Here is a 13,512-nt window from a genome sequence, read left to right as displayed (position 1 = left end):
GATTACATTACAAAAGTACTCAAAGACTAATTATAATTTTTTTTGTAGTTTTTATTAATTTTTGTAATATTATTTAGGTTTTTTATAAAATTATTTTATAAAATTATAAAGTGACTATAAAGAATTTTTAAAAATATTTTTAAAAGACTTATAAGATTTCTAGGCTTACTTAGTATTTTAAATTATTATTATAAATTCACTTTTATAATATAAATTAAAAAACAAATGAATTTTTATGATGTATAACTAATATGACTAATAGAATATTGTGTGAATTTTTTTAATATGGGATGTAGTACCTTGAAAGTAGGTACAAAGAGAAGGCTAAGGTCTTGAAGCATGTTTTGGACCTCTTTTACACTACTTATAAATTTTGGTGAGGCAAAGATCTTTGACTGTATACAAGATAATCTTAAAGTAAATTACTTTTTAAATAAACAACTTCTTCATAGTAGTTAAAATTTACATATTTCTAGTATCAATTAATACATACAAACATAATAGAAAAATGCTTTTCTGTATTTTATATTTTATTTATTACCATTATAAAATATATAAAAAAAATAAAGTTTTGAATGTTTATTACTTTTGTTGTTATTATTTACTTTTTTATTTCTTCTTTAATCATGTTTCTTAACTACATTACTATCTAAGAGAAACTCTTTATTAAAATTACTTTATGATTTGGATTGAAGAATAAAATTTATCTTCTGAGCCAGAAACTAGGCAAAAATAAAGAAGATGTATTATTGTTGCATTGATTTTAAACAAAGTTTTAATTTTATAAAGTTAAAAGTAAATAGATTAAATATTTTTTTATAAGCATTAAAGCTAATTTGTATGTCTTTTATAAGAAAGATATGTATATATATATATATATATATATATATAGATATTTATTTATATTTATATATTTATACATATTCTCTTATTTAGCCTTCAAATTAAGTAATTAATAATAAGATAGAGTAATTTATATTTTTTATTTATATTTCGTATATAAAAATATATAATTTTATGTGTAAAAACTATACTTAATATTAAATTATTTATAATCTTGATTTAATTCTAATTTAAAATATTCAACTATAAAATTAGAATTATTACATTTGGTAGAAGTTAAAATATTATTTTTATTATATATAATGTAAATTTTGTAGATGGTCCACTATTTAAATAAATATGAGGCAATATTATTTTGTTATTAGAATCATATCTTATCCATAGTATATATTGACTTGATAAAATTATTATAGAATATATATAATCTAAATTTAGAATTTATATTCAATATAAAGATTATCAAGCATAACTTTAATTTAAAGATCATAGCCAATCCTGAAATCTCTTATTAGTGTATAAAACTTTAATGATTTGATCTTATTCCAACTTCATAATAATTAAGAATATTAAAAAGATACCATGATTTGAATTAATTCTTTAATTTTAAAAATATTTTATTTTTTATCTAATATATGATTTTAATATCTATAGACATAAATTTTATTGAGATCTAATATCATGAATTATAATGAGCTTAATGTATTCTTAAAAAATAAAGAAATTTTTTAAAATGGTCAAAAATACCAAAACCAATAACATTATAATGATGATTGTCATGTCTTCAAATTAATGACTAATGGTTAATCTTGTAAGATATATTAAGAAGCATTAGATTTTTATTTTATTACAAAATTATTATAATTTAATTTTAGAATATCTTATTAAATAAACATGAGACATATTTCAATACTTAAATCTATTTTTGTCAAATATTTTACATATATTACTTATTTTCATGAAGCTTAAATAGATGGAATATACATAAAGTATTAATATCATCATTTCAATGGATATTGTTGTATATCTGAAGCACATTATAAAATGTATTTTGAAATCTTCTTTTATATTTTTGATTTTTATTTCTGTGTTCTAGTGGTAAATGAGATGTTTGTTTGAAAAATGAAATGTTTGTTAAAGAAGATATGTAAACAAGTGAGAAAAGTAGGAAAGAGAGATGAAAAAATGATAATAAGAAAGTATGTATATTGAAGAAGAAACTAGAATGGCATTGCTAAAGACTAAAAATATATAGATTCTTGAAACTAAATTAGAAACAAAAAAAGAATTGACAAGAGTCAAGAAGACTTCATCTTTTCTTCCATATATATTATCTCACAAAGAACTATATAATGATGTTTTATAGGACCTCCAACATGTATCTAATTTGTAAGACATATGTCTTAACTTACAATGCAAGTTTCCTATATTTGTGACACAAAATTAGCTTGTACCACAAATTACCAATATATACAACATGTGGCTAATTTTTTGGCTAAGTGTTCAACCTATCAATCACCTATAGATATGTAAAAAGATGAAATTACATCTATAAAGCTTCTAGGAAGCTTTTCTATGAGATACTATTAAACTTATTTATTTTTATTTATCTCTATTTATTCATATTATTTAAATAACTATTAAAATAAATATATATATGTCCATGATATTACTCCCCTTTTTAGGAACAAGTTCCATCAAAAGCAGTGATCACATGTTAATAAAGTCCAAGATATGTCAAATATTTTAATCTTTGTTCTTTTTAAAGGTAGCTGATAAGTCCTCTCAACTAATTTTTTATTCCAAGATAAGATGAACATCATGTTATTTGATTATTGTTGAAGCCTTCATAACTTCCTTCAAATAAAAGATTTATAATACTATCAAGAGTTATTTTTACATCCAAAATTGCCAAATATCAAGAGTCTCTTCTGAGGTTGTGATACCAAACAAGTTGTATGTCACTATCTACTTAAGAAAAAATATGTCATTCTTGAAGGTCTTTGTATCTATTATATCATCTTAAAGACTGCAAAAATTACAATGTCTTGTTAGCTATCTACTAGTTATTGGTTCTCTATTTCTTTAATGCCACAAATGCATAAAAATTAAAAAGTAGAATAAAAAGTAAAATATAATCTTTCTTGAATAATATTTCTTTTATAATAAAGATTTTTTTGATTCTTCATCCTAATTTTGATGGATGTTGTTGATAAAAAGCTTTAACATTCTCTGTTGTATTTGTAAGATTTTTTATTGGTTTCTATATGCATTCATTAATGTCATATCTATATCAATAAATAAGTTATTCTATCCTATTTTGGTTCCAACTTAAGTCTAAGACTTCTTTTACTTTGAACTTTTGGTTATTATCCACTTCTATAGAAGAAAGTGGTATTTATCTTGTTTCTAAAATATTCACTATTTTATATAGCTCAAGTAGAGATATGTGAAATACAAAATAGATCTTCATAGACTTCGATGGATGTAATTGATATATAATTGAATTGATTTTTTCATATATAAAAAATAGTTCAAATCTATAATAATCCAACTTATTACAAAGACACATAGTCTTGATATTACAACGAAGTAATCATATATTATTTTTAATATAGAATTAAGGTTGTTTCTTACAATAGACATTTATATTGATCTTTTTTCATTTTTAAATATCTTTAAGTTATGCCTTCATTATTATATATAGCTTAAATAAATTATTCATCAAATTTTGAAAATTCAAAAGCATCAAGTTGTAGATGATAATCATAATTAGCAAAGAAAGGTGTTTATTGAATAGAAAAATATACCACATTATTATAAGCACACTTTTTTCAATGGAAAAAAAATTATTAAATCATCTTATTTGTAGTTGATAGTACATCTTAAATATTATTCTAAATCTTAATTTACAAGCTTTGTTTGTCCATCAATTTGAAGATAGAAAGTAGAAGATAAAAGCTTACTTATAGGCAAAGAAAGGTGTTTATTGAATATAAATTGAGTCCTCCTATTTGATATAGTATTTTTGGCCAATCTATGATATTAATACATATTATCAAGGAAGAGTTTAGTTTTTTCTTTACCTATAATAGATTTTGAATATGATATAAAATGTACCATTTTCATAAAATAATTGACTATTATAAATATAGAATCATAGAAACTTGAGACTAGAAGATTTTTGATAAAATCCATAGAAACAAAAGACCAAGGTTGTTTTGAAATAGGTAATAGCTGAAGAAGTTTTTAAGATCAATGACAAGAAGTTTTTTATCTTAAACAAACATAATTGTAGAAAGTCTTTGAATGCCTTTCTTATTTCAAGCCACCAAAAATCTCTAGATATTAGCTCTAAAGTCATATTATATTCAAAATATCTTATCATTAGAAAGTTGTGACAAACTTGAAAAATAAGTAATTATGATTCACCTTCTGGAATATATAAGTGCCCTTCAAAATAGAGTAGATTGTTCTTGAATTCAAACTTAAAAGTATCATGAGATTTTGAAGAATTTTCTTTAATATCACAAACAAGAAGATTAGAGGACATACTTAACTATACTAGCTTAAAAAATTGGAATCAACAATTAATGTTGATATTATTACTTATAGATGAAATTGCTTTAGCTTCATAAAATTATCCATTAATGAATAAAAGTTGCATCTCTTTTTTTTGGTAGAAGATGAGAAGGTCTAAAAAAGACATTTGACAAATCTTATTATTTTCTTAGTCAGTAAGTGATCTTAAATTCAAATCTTGATAATGATATATTTCAACAAACTTAGCAAAAATTTAAAATATGTACTACTATGAAATATTCAAGGTTCTTGTAATTTATATATATAGTGATTAGATTAGAAGCATCTTCTAAATAATGATATTATTCTTAAAATGAATCTTCAATTGCAAGGAGTTATTTATCATGTATCTTGTAATTGATCTTAATTCATCAAAATTTTCTTGAATAAAAATCTATTAAGTAAAGTTTGTCATCTACTTCTATTTGTGTCATGGACATGCATATTTATTCTAATATTTATCTATGTGATTAAATAGAAGTAGGTAAAACTAGATTTATTTCACTATATATTTTAGAAAAACTTCCTAAAAGCTTCATAGATGTTGCTTAGGCTTTATATATTTTTGTAATTAATTGGTAGGTTAAAAACTTAATCAACAAGTTAATCACATGTTGGTTGCTTATGAAATAAGCTAACTATGTGGCATACATATAGAAAATTTACCTTACAAATTAAAATATGTATTTTATAAAGTCAACATATTTTGGAGGTCGTATAGAACACCACCACATAACTCCTAATTAAGAGTATATATGGAGGTAAGAATGAAGCCTTCTTCACTCTTGTCAATGCCTTTCTAATCTTTAGTCTTGTTTTAAGACTTTCTAGTCTTATTACCTTTAGCAATAGCCATTCTAATTTAATACTATACCATCTTTGAATCATTTTCTAACCTTTTTGAGTGACATAAGAGTATATAGAGTTTTTTTTTTTTTTTTTTTTTTTTTTTTGAAATTCATATCCTTGAAAATTTAATAAGAATTCTAATTCATAGTTCATGTCTATGGTACAAGTTTAGAGTCTACACCAAGAAGTTGTATAATTGAAGGAAGAAAGTAAATCAATCTCATAACTAAATCTATAAAGTTTTGCTTCTACAAATATGGCAAGGACAAGAATTAGTATGCCAAAGAAGTTTGATGGAACATGATCAAAATTTTGAGGATTTATATAAAAAGTCAAGTTTTATTTAAGATTGCATCCCTTCCAATACCTTGATGGATTTATTCAAGTTGGATTCATAAGTACACTTTTATTTGGAAATGCACTTTCTTGATTTGCACCTATAATGGAAAATGATTCACAACTCTTTTGTAATTTGAATTCATTTTTAGAAGTATTTATGGCCACATTTGAAGAAATTCATCAAAAAAGAGTAGCAAAGACCAAGTTCTTATCTTTATGACAAGGATTATAATCAGCTACTATATATGCTATTGAATTCTAAAATCTTATTTATGACATAGATTGAAATGACAAAGCCCTCATTAATCAATTTTGATATGAATTAAAGAATAATATCAAAGATTTATTATTGACAATGTCGAAAGAAAAATCTTTGAAATAATTTATTATTTAAGTAATTACATGTGACAATCAATTATTTAAAAGGCATTAAGAATAAAGACTTAGTTAGAAAGGAATAAACTAAGTAATGATGATAACTTCCAAGTTTTTAGAAACTTATTTATTAAGGCCAAAATCAATAAAAATTAATATAATATATTTTAAATCTCTCTCTAAGCAAAAAAAAATTTAACACTGTGAAGAAGGTTTGTGCTTATATTGTAAAGAAGCTAAGCCTATTGCTCAACATTGTTTAAAAAAGCAATGTAATCACAAAATAAAGAGTATGATTGCTAAAGGAGATAATGTGTCAAAAAACAAGTTTTTCTAGCTACAATAAGGATCGTGTAGCTGGAAACATATATAACATCTAGTAAAGATCCTATTTTTTCTTCAGATCCTTCACCTTATTTTATAATAGATGTGTCTTTAGAACCTAGAAATCACAAATTTTTTATATTATTAGATTCAAGAGCCTTAGCTTGTTTCATAGATGAAGACTTTGTTAAGAAACAAGAAATATCTTTAGTCAAGGAAACAAAATCCGTACATGTAGAAATTATAGATGATTTTTTGTTGTCTTTTGGAGACGTTGCTCATGAAACTATTTTTTTAGATGTAACAATTAAAGATCATAATAGTGTAAGAATATTTTATATAATAAGATATGCCTATAATCTAGTTCTTTTAAGATTATTGTGGTTAGAAAAATATAATCTTTAGATCAGATTTCTTATAATCTTAATTTTTCTTATAATTTAATCCAAAATTTTAATAATGAAGTAAAAATAGATAAGCCTAGTATATCCAAAGCTTTACTTATAAGTGTAAGAGCTTTTATGTATGAAACAAAAGAAGGACTATCTTTTGCTATATATGCCACATCTATTTTTTATAATCAAAAGATGTCAATTAATATTTCTAGTCAATATTAAGATTTTCAAGATATTTTTGAAAAAAAATACAGATATTTTTTTAAAGTATTGATCATATGATTATTGAATTGATCTACAAGGAGTTCAATTATGATTTGGACCAATCTAAAACTCATTGCAAAATAAGTTGGTTACAGTAAAAAAATAAATTAATGAAAACTTTACTAGGAACTTCATACGTCACTCAAAATCTCTAGTAAGAGCTCCTATCTTATTTGTAAAGAAAAAAGATGGATCTTGGCAGATGTACATAGACTATTAAGGACTTAACAAGATCACCATCAACAATAGATATTCCTTACTTTTGATTTTAGGACTTTTTGACCAATTCAATTAAGCAAAGATCTATACAAAAATAGATCTACAACAAATATACAACATAATTTGTATTAAAGAGGGAGATGAATAGAAGACTACTTTTTGAACTAGGTATAGATATTTTGAATATAATATCATGACTTTTGGACTCAAAAATGTACCAATTGCTTTTCAACATCTCATGAATGATGTCTTTTGTGAGTTTCTTAAAAATTTTATTGTCTATTATTTAGATGACATTCTAATCTATTTTAAGAATATAAAAGAACATGAATTTTATATTTGTTGTATATTTTAAAAACTTAGAGATACAAGAATATATGTAAAGATAAAAAAGTGTATATTTTACACTACTTAGGTTTATTTTTTAGAATGCATCATTTCCAACAAAGAATTAATGATAAATCCTAAGAAGATTGAGACTATCATGGATTGGAAGGTCCCAAAAATATTGAGAGATGTGCAATGTTTTTTGAAATTTGTCAATTATTATCAAATCTTCATCAAAAATTGTTCTTAAGTTATGGCTTTTTTTACAAATTTGGCATATAAAAACAAACTTGAGTGGAGCAAAGAAGCCAAAATATCTTTTGAAGTCTTAAAGACATCATTTATTTTTACACCAAATTTGTATCATGTCAATTTTTCTAAGGTGTTCTTCATGAAAACAAATACATGAGACTTTGCTATGGGTGTTCTTTTATCACAAATGGAAGCATATGATAAGTTCCACCAATTTTTTTTTGTTCCAAATAATTTTCAGTAGCTGAGATTAATTACAAGATATATGATAAAGAACTTCTTACAATTTTTAATTCATTTTTAAAATAGCATCATTATTTAGAAGGCGCTTCTAGTATAGTTATTATGTATACAGATTACAAGAATCTCAAATATTTCATATTGGCACATATTTTGAATTGTCACCAAGCGAGTTGGAGTATGTTTTTATCAAGATTTGATTTCAAAATCGCTTATAGATTTGAAAAAAAACAAAGTTTATGAAATGTCTTTCAAGACGTTGTCGTGATGTAATACGACTATATAGTGAAATTATAATCAAAATTGAATTTCTAATTAATATCTAATTATCTTAGTTTAATTATAATTTGAGGTATCTAAACATGGCTTTTATAAAAGCCTCTTAGATTATTTTCTTATCTTAATAATTAGTAGGTTGAAGGTTAGTTAATAATTTTACCTTCTAAGTTGTAAAGACTCTTCTACTACCTTAGAAAGACCATAAATTGAAGAAATCAGATTAGAAGAGGTAAATAATTAGTATAGTTGGTACTAGGATTAAGTTAAGAGTAGGGTTGGGCTAAAACATCCTTAGGATAGGATAGATTGATATCCGAGGGTCAACCATTTGTGAGACAGGGTCGAAATCAGACCTTTGGCCACTAAAACAACCGCCTAGGGCAAAATAGGGTTTCATTTGAAGATCGGAGATTAAGGTTTGAGAGTTAGCTTGAATTTAATTCTAGAGACATAAGAATTTTTTTGAGAGGATTTTGAAGGACTTAGCAATTACTGTTCAAAGTCAGGGTTTGTATTAGTGATTTGGGTTTTATATAATATAATTAAGGCTAGCAATTTTGGCTAGTTTGTGCAATTGGCATGACATCTATAGTTGAAAATTTGACACTATTTGGATTATTGGATGTGCTAAGTGTATAAACAATTTTGTGATAATCTAACGGCGTGGTTTAGAGATATCTATTTTTTAACACAAGAAGATTTTAGAAGATGGCAGTTTGAGGTTGGGTAGAGTTTCTATGATATCTGGAGATCTATTAGTTGGATTAAGGTGAAAATTGGCATGGTAGTAGAAGGCTTAAAGATCAAGCTATAAAAAAATTTTGAAACAAAGTTAATAGTTGAAGAAGGAGAAATCATTGTTGGGATTTTTGCTTCACTCTTCAAGTTGGCAACTGAGTGACATTGGTGCAATTTTTGGAGGTTTTTTCACAATCTGTAAGTTGGATTGGGCTAAAAATTCTTGAGCATTTAGAAGACTTGCATTGACAATTATATGCAAAATTCCACATCAAGTGGATGGTCGGATTGGATGTTAAAACTTTTTAAAACTCACTGATTAGGATTGGGATTTACAAGAAATATCTAAATTGCTTAAATATGAAAGTAATAAGGTAATTAGGATTTATATATGGTTAAGACTATTAAGAAGAGTATTTTAAGTACTTTTGAATTGAAATTCAGATTATATTCTTCTTGCATGGATGAAACCTATTAGGGTTTCTTGACTACTTGTGAAACATAATCTCACCTTCCACAGCTAAGTGCCCGGTGCATTCCTGAGCAAAACAATACATAATATGACAACGTTCTTATCTTACACCAAAAGAAAGAGATGCAGCTTTTAATCAACAAAAAATGATTCTTTTGAAGCTAGAGCATTTTCATCTTCAAGAAATAAATCATCATTAACTATTGATTCGATTTTTTTTAAGCAAATTCAATCAAGTATGTCTTTTGATCTTTTTGTTCATGATATCAAGAATAATTCTTCTAACTCTCATGATACTTCCAAGTTTGAGTTTAAAAATAATCTATTCTATTTTGAAGGACAATTATACATTCTATAAGATGAAATATAATTAGGTATTCTTTAAGCTCATTATGGCTTTTCAACAGTCAAACATTTTAGATACAATAAGACTTTGGAGCTAGTATCTAAAAAATTTTGATGGCTCGAATGTAGAAGGCAAACAAAGACTTTGTACAATCATGTGATATTTGTTCAAAACCTAAAACTCTTCATCATCAATCTTATGGACTTCTTCAGCTATTACTTATTTTAAAACAATTATGGTCTTCTATTTCTATGGATTTTATTATGGATCTTCTAATCTCATATTTGTATAATTCTATATTTATGATAGTAAACTATTTTATCAAGATGGCACATTTTGTATCATATACAAAATCTATTATAGAAGAAGAAACAACTAAGTTTTTTCTTGAAAATATCTATTTCTATCATAGATTATTCAAAGATATTATATTAGATATGACAACTTAATTTATATAAAGATTTTTAAAAAACATTTTTTTAAATATTAAAGATAAATATAAAAAAAAAAATTACCTTTTCATCTTCAAACTGATGGCTAAACAAAATGGGTGAATCAAATTATGGAGCAATATTTGAGGTATAGCACTAATTATCATCAAGATAATTGGATAATATTTTTTCCATTGACAGAGTTTGCATACAATAATTTGATTTATTCTTCTATTCAACAAACATGTTTTTTTGCCAATTATGGTTATTATCCATAACTTCATACTTTTAACTTTTTAAAAGTTAGTAATCTTGCAGCAAAAGATTTCATAAATTATTTGTCAAAATTATATGCAATAATGAAGGTATAGTTAAAGGAAGCCCAAAAATAACAAAAGATTAATATAGATGCTTATTGCAAAGAACAACCATAATTCAACATAGATGACAAGGTATAATTACTCCATTGTAATATCAAGAGTGCTTATCCTTGTCATTAGTTAGACTATCATAGGCTTGAATCTTTTATTATTTGTGAAAAAGTCAATTATGTTGCTTATTAATTATATATATCGGAATATATAAAGATCCATCCTATTCTTCACGTGTCTCTTCTTAAGCCATATAAGACAATTAATATTTCTAGAAAAAAAAGAAAAAAAAAAATGCCATCTTCTTCTATAGAAGACGATAGTAATCAAAAATTTGAGGTAGAAGAAGTCTTAGATTCAAGATGGTACCAAAATAGATTAGAATATCTTATTTATTAGCATAGATATGATATTAGTGAACATATATAAAAGATAGCAAAGAATCTTATAAAAATAACAAAAAAAATTGAAATTTTTCATTCACAATGTACATCAAAACTAAGATGAAGAATAAAAAATCTTTGATATAAAAGAAATAAGATCTATAGAAGATAGCATTGTACCTTGTACTCTTGTTTGATTTTTTGTGCAATTATAATACTAAGAAGATAAAGAACTAATAACTAGTAATTTCAACTCAAGAGCTATTACTTGTAGACTTATGAAATGAAACATTACAATTGTCACAATCTTCAAGATGACATAATTAAGATGAAGATCTTCAAGAATGACATCTCTTTCTTTGAATAAATGGTAATATATAATGTATTTGATATCACAACCTTTGAAGAGACTCTTGATGTTTGGTGATTTTATTAGAAGTTAGAATGACTTATAATGGTATTTCAAATATTTTATTTGAAGAAAATTACAAAGGTCTCAACAATAATCGAAAAATAGATTGGTCTTCATGTCCTGGTATAAGACACTATTGATAGCTAAGAATATGTATTAGCCATCTTCAAAGAGAACAAAGATCAAAATATGTGACAAACACAATTTATTGTATCTTAGTTTTTTTCAATATATAATGATTACTCGTTATAAAACTTATCTTTAGAAGAAAAGATAATATCACGGACATACATATTTATTTTAATATTTATTTATATAATTAAATAGAATTACATAAAAATATACTTATTTTATAATATTTTATAGAAAAGCTACTTAAAAGCTTACTAGATATTTTTTTGATTTTACATGTATTTGTAATTGATTGGTAGGTTAAAAACTTGATTAAAAAGTTAATTATATAATAATAACTTACAAAACAAGTTAACTATGTGGCATACATATAAAAAAAACTTTCCTTGCAAGTTAAGATACGTGTCTTGTAAAGCCAACACGTTTTGGAGGTCCAATAGGACACGACCTCATAACTCCTTGTTAAGTATATATACGAAGGCAAGAATGAAGCCTTCTTCACTCTTGTCAATGCCTTTTTAGTTTTTAGTCTTGTTTCAAGACTTTCTAATCTTCTTATCTTTGGCAATAACTATTCTAATTTATTACTATACCACCTTCAAGTGATTTTTTAATCTTTTTGAGTGACACAAGAATGTATTGAAGTTCTCTTTTTTTGAGATTCATGTCCTTGATAATTTGTGATAATACAACATTTATAGCAAAGTTCAATGCATTTGTTTCTATAAATAATAGCTTAAAATAATTTATACAATATAAAATTGATATAAAAATAGAAACTCTCATCAAAATTTTAAATGTTGTTTCTATTCTTTATTCCATTTAAGTTTGTCTTTACAAATCAAATGAATAAGTATAGCTATAAGTTAAAAGAAGTTTTTAATGAAGATATAATAATAATTGGAAAATTCCAAAAAAATATTAAATTTTTTTTTATTATTTTTGAGATCTTTCAATCCATGAAAGTTAGAACTTTTTTAGGATCTATCATAAATCCATCATTTGAAATGTTATATTATAAGAATTCAACTTTAATAGTATGAAATATACACTTTTTATCTTTGCATAGAATCATACATCTTTTAATTTTTATAACACATGACGAACACAAAGTTCATATTTCTTCTATATTTTAAAAATAGATTAAGATGTTATTTAGATAATAAATAATAAAAAATTTAAAATTTTTTCAAAAGACATCATTCATTAGATTTTGAAAAGTTATAAGTACATTTGTAATTCCAAAAAAGATGACATTGTATTCAAAATTTCCATACTTGGTTCAAAATACAATCTTCCAATCATCTCTTTATTTCATGCAAATTAGATTGTATACTCTCTATAGATCTATTTTTATATAGATCTTGACTTAATTCAATTAATTAAGAAGTCCAAATATTAAAGATAAAAAGTACTTATTTTTTATGGTAATCTTATTGAGTCTTTAATAATTTATCTTTTTTTTTCTTTTTATAAAGAAGATAAAAGCTCACATTAGAGATTTTGAATAGAATATGAAATTTTTAGCCAGGTTCTCTTCAATAAACTCCTTAAATTTAGCTAATTCATCTTGTAATAAATTATAGATTGATCTAAATGGCAATTGAGCTTTTTCTTCAAGGTCAATTAAGCAATCAAAGAGATGATGTTTCAAAAGAATAGTTTCATTCTTCTTCTTAAAGGCATCTTGATAATCTTGAAATTAGTTTGGAATGTCATTTAAAATCTTTTTACTATTAGAAATAGATGTAGCATATATAATATAATGTCATCCTTCTTTTATAATATACAAAAAAATTCTTGTACCTACAAATTCAATTTTGGTTGCATTAGACTTATGACTTTTTATTTGATTAATAATATTCTTGATTATACTCTTAATAAAGTCATAACTACAAGAATTTCAATCTACTCAAGGATTATAATTTTTTATCTATTATAA

The sequence above is a fragment of the Physcomitrium patens genome, chromosome 9 (assembly GCF_059467195.1).
Source record: "Physcomitrium patens ecotype Gransden chromosome 9, ASM5946719v1, whole genome shotgun sequence".
Lineage (NCBI taxonomy): Eukaryota > Viridiplantae > Streptophyta > Bryopsida > Funariales > Funariaceae > Physcomitrium > Physcomitrium patens.
The sequence above is the reverse complement of the archived record's forward strand: the minus strand, read 5'-3'. Positions refer to the sequence as shown.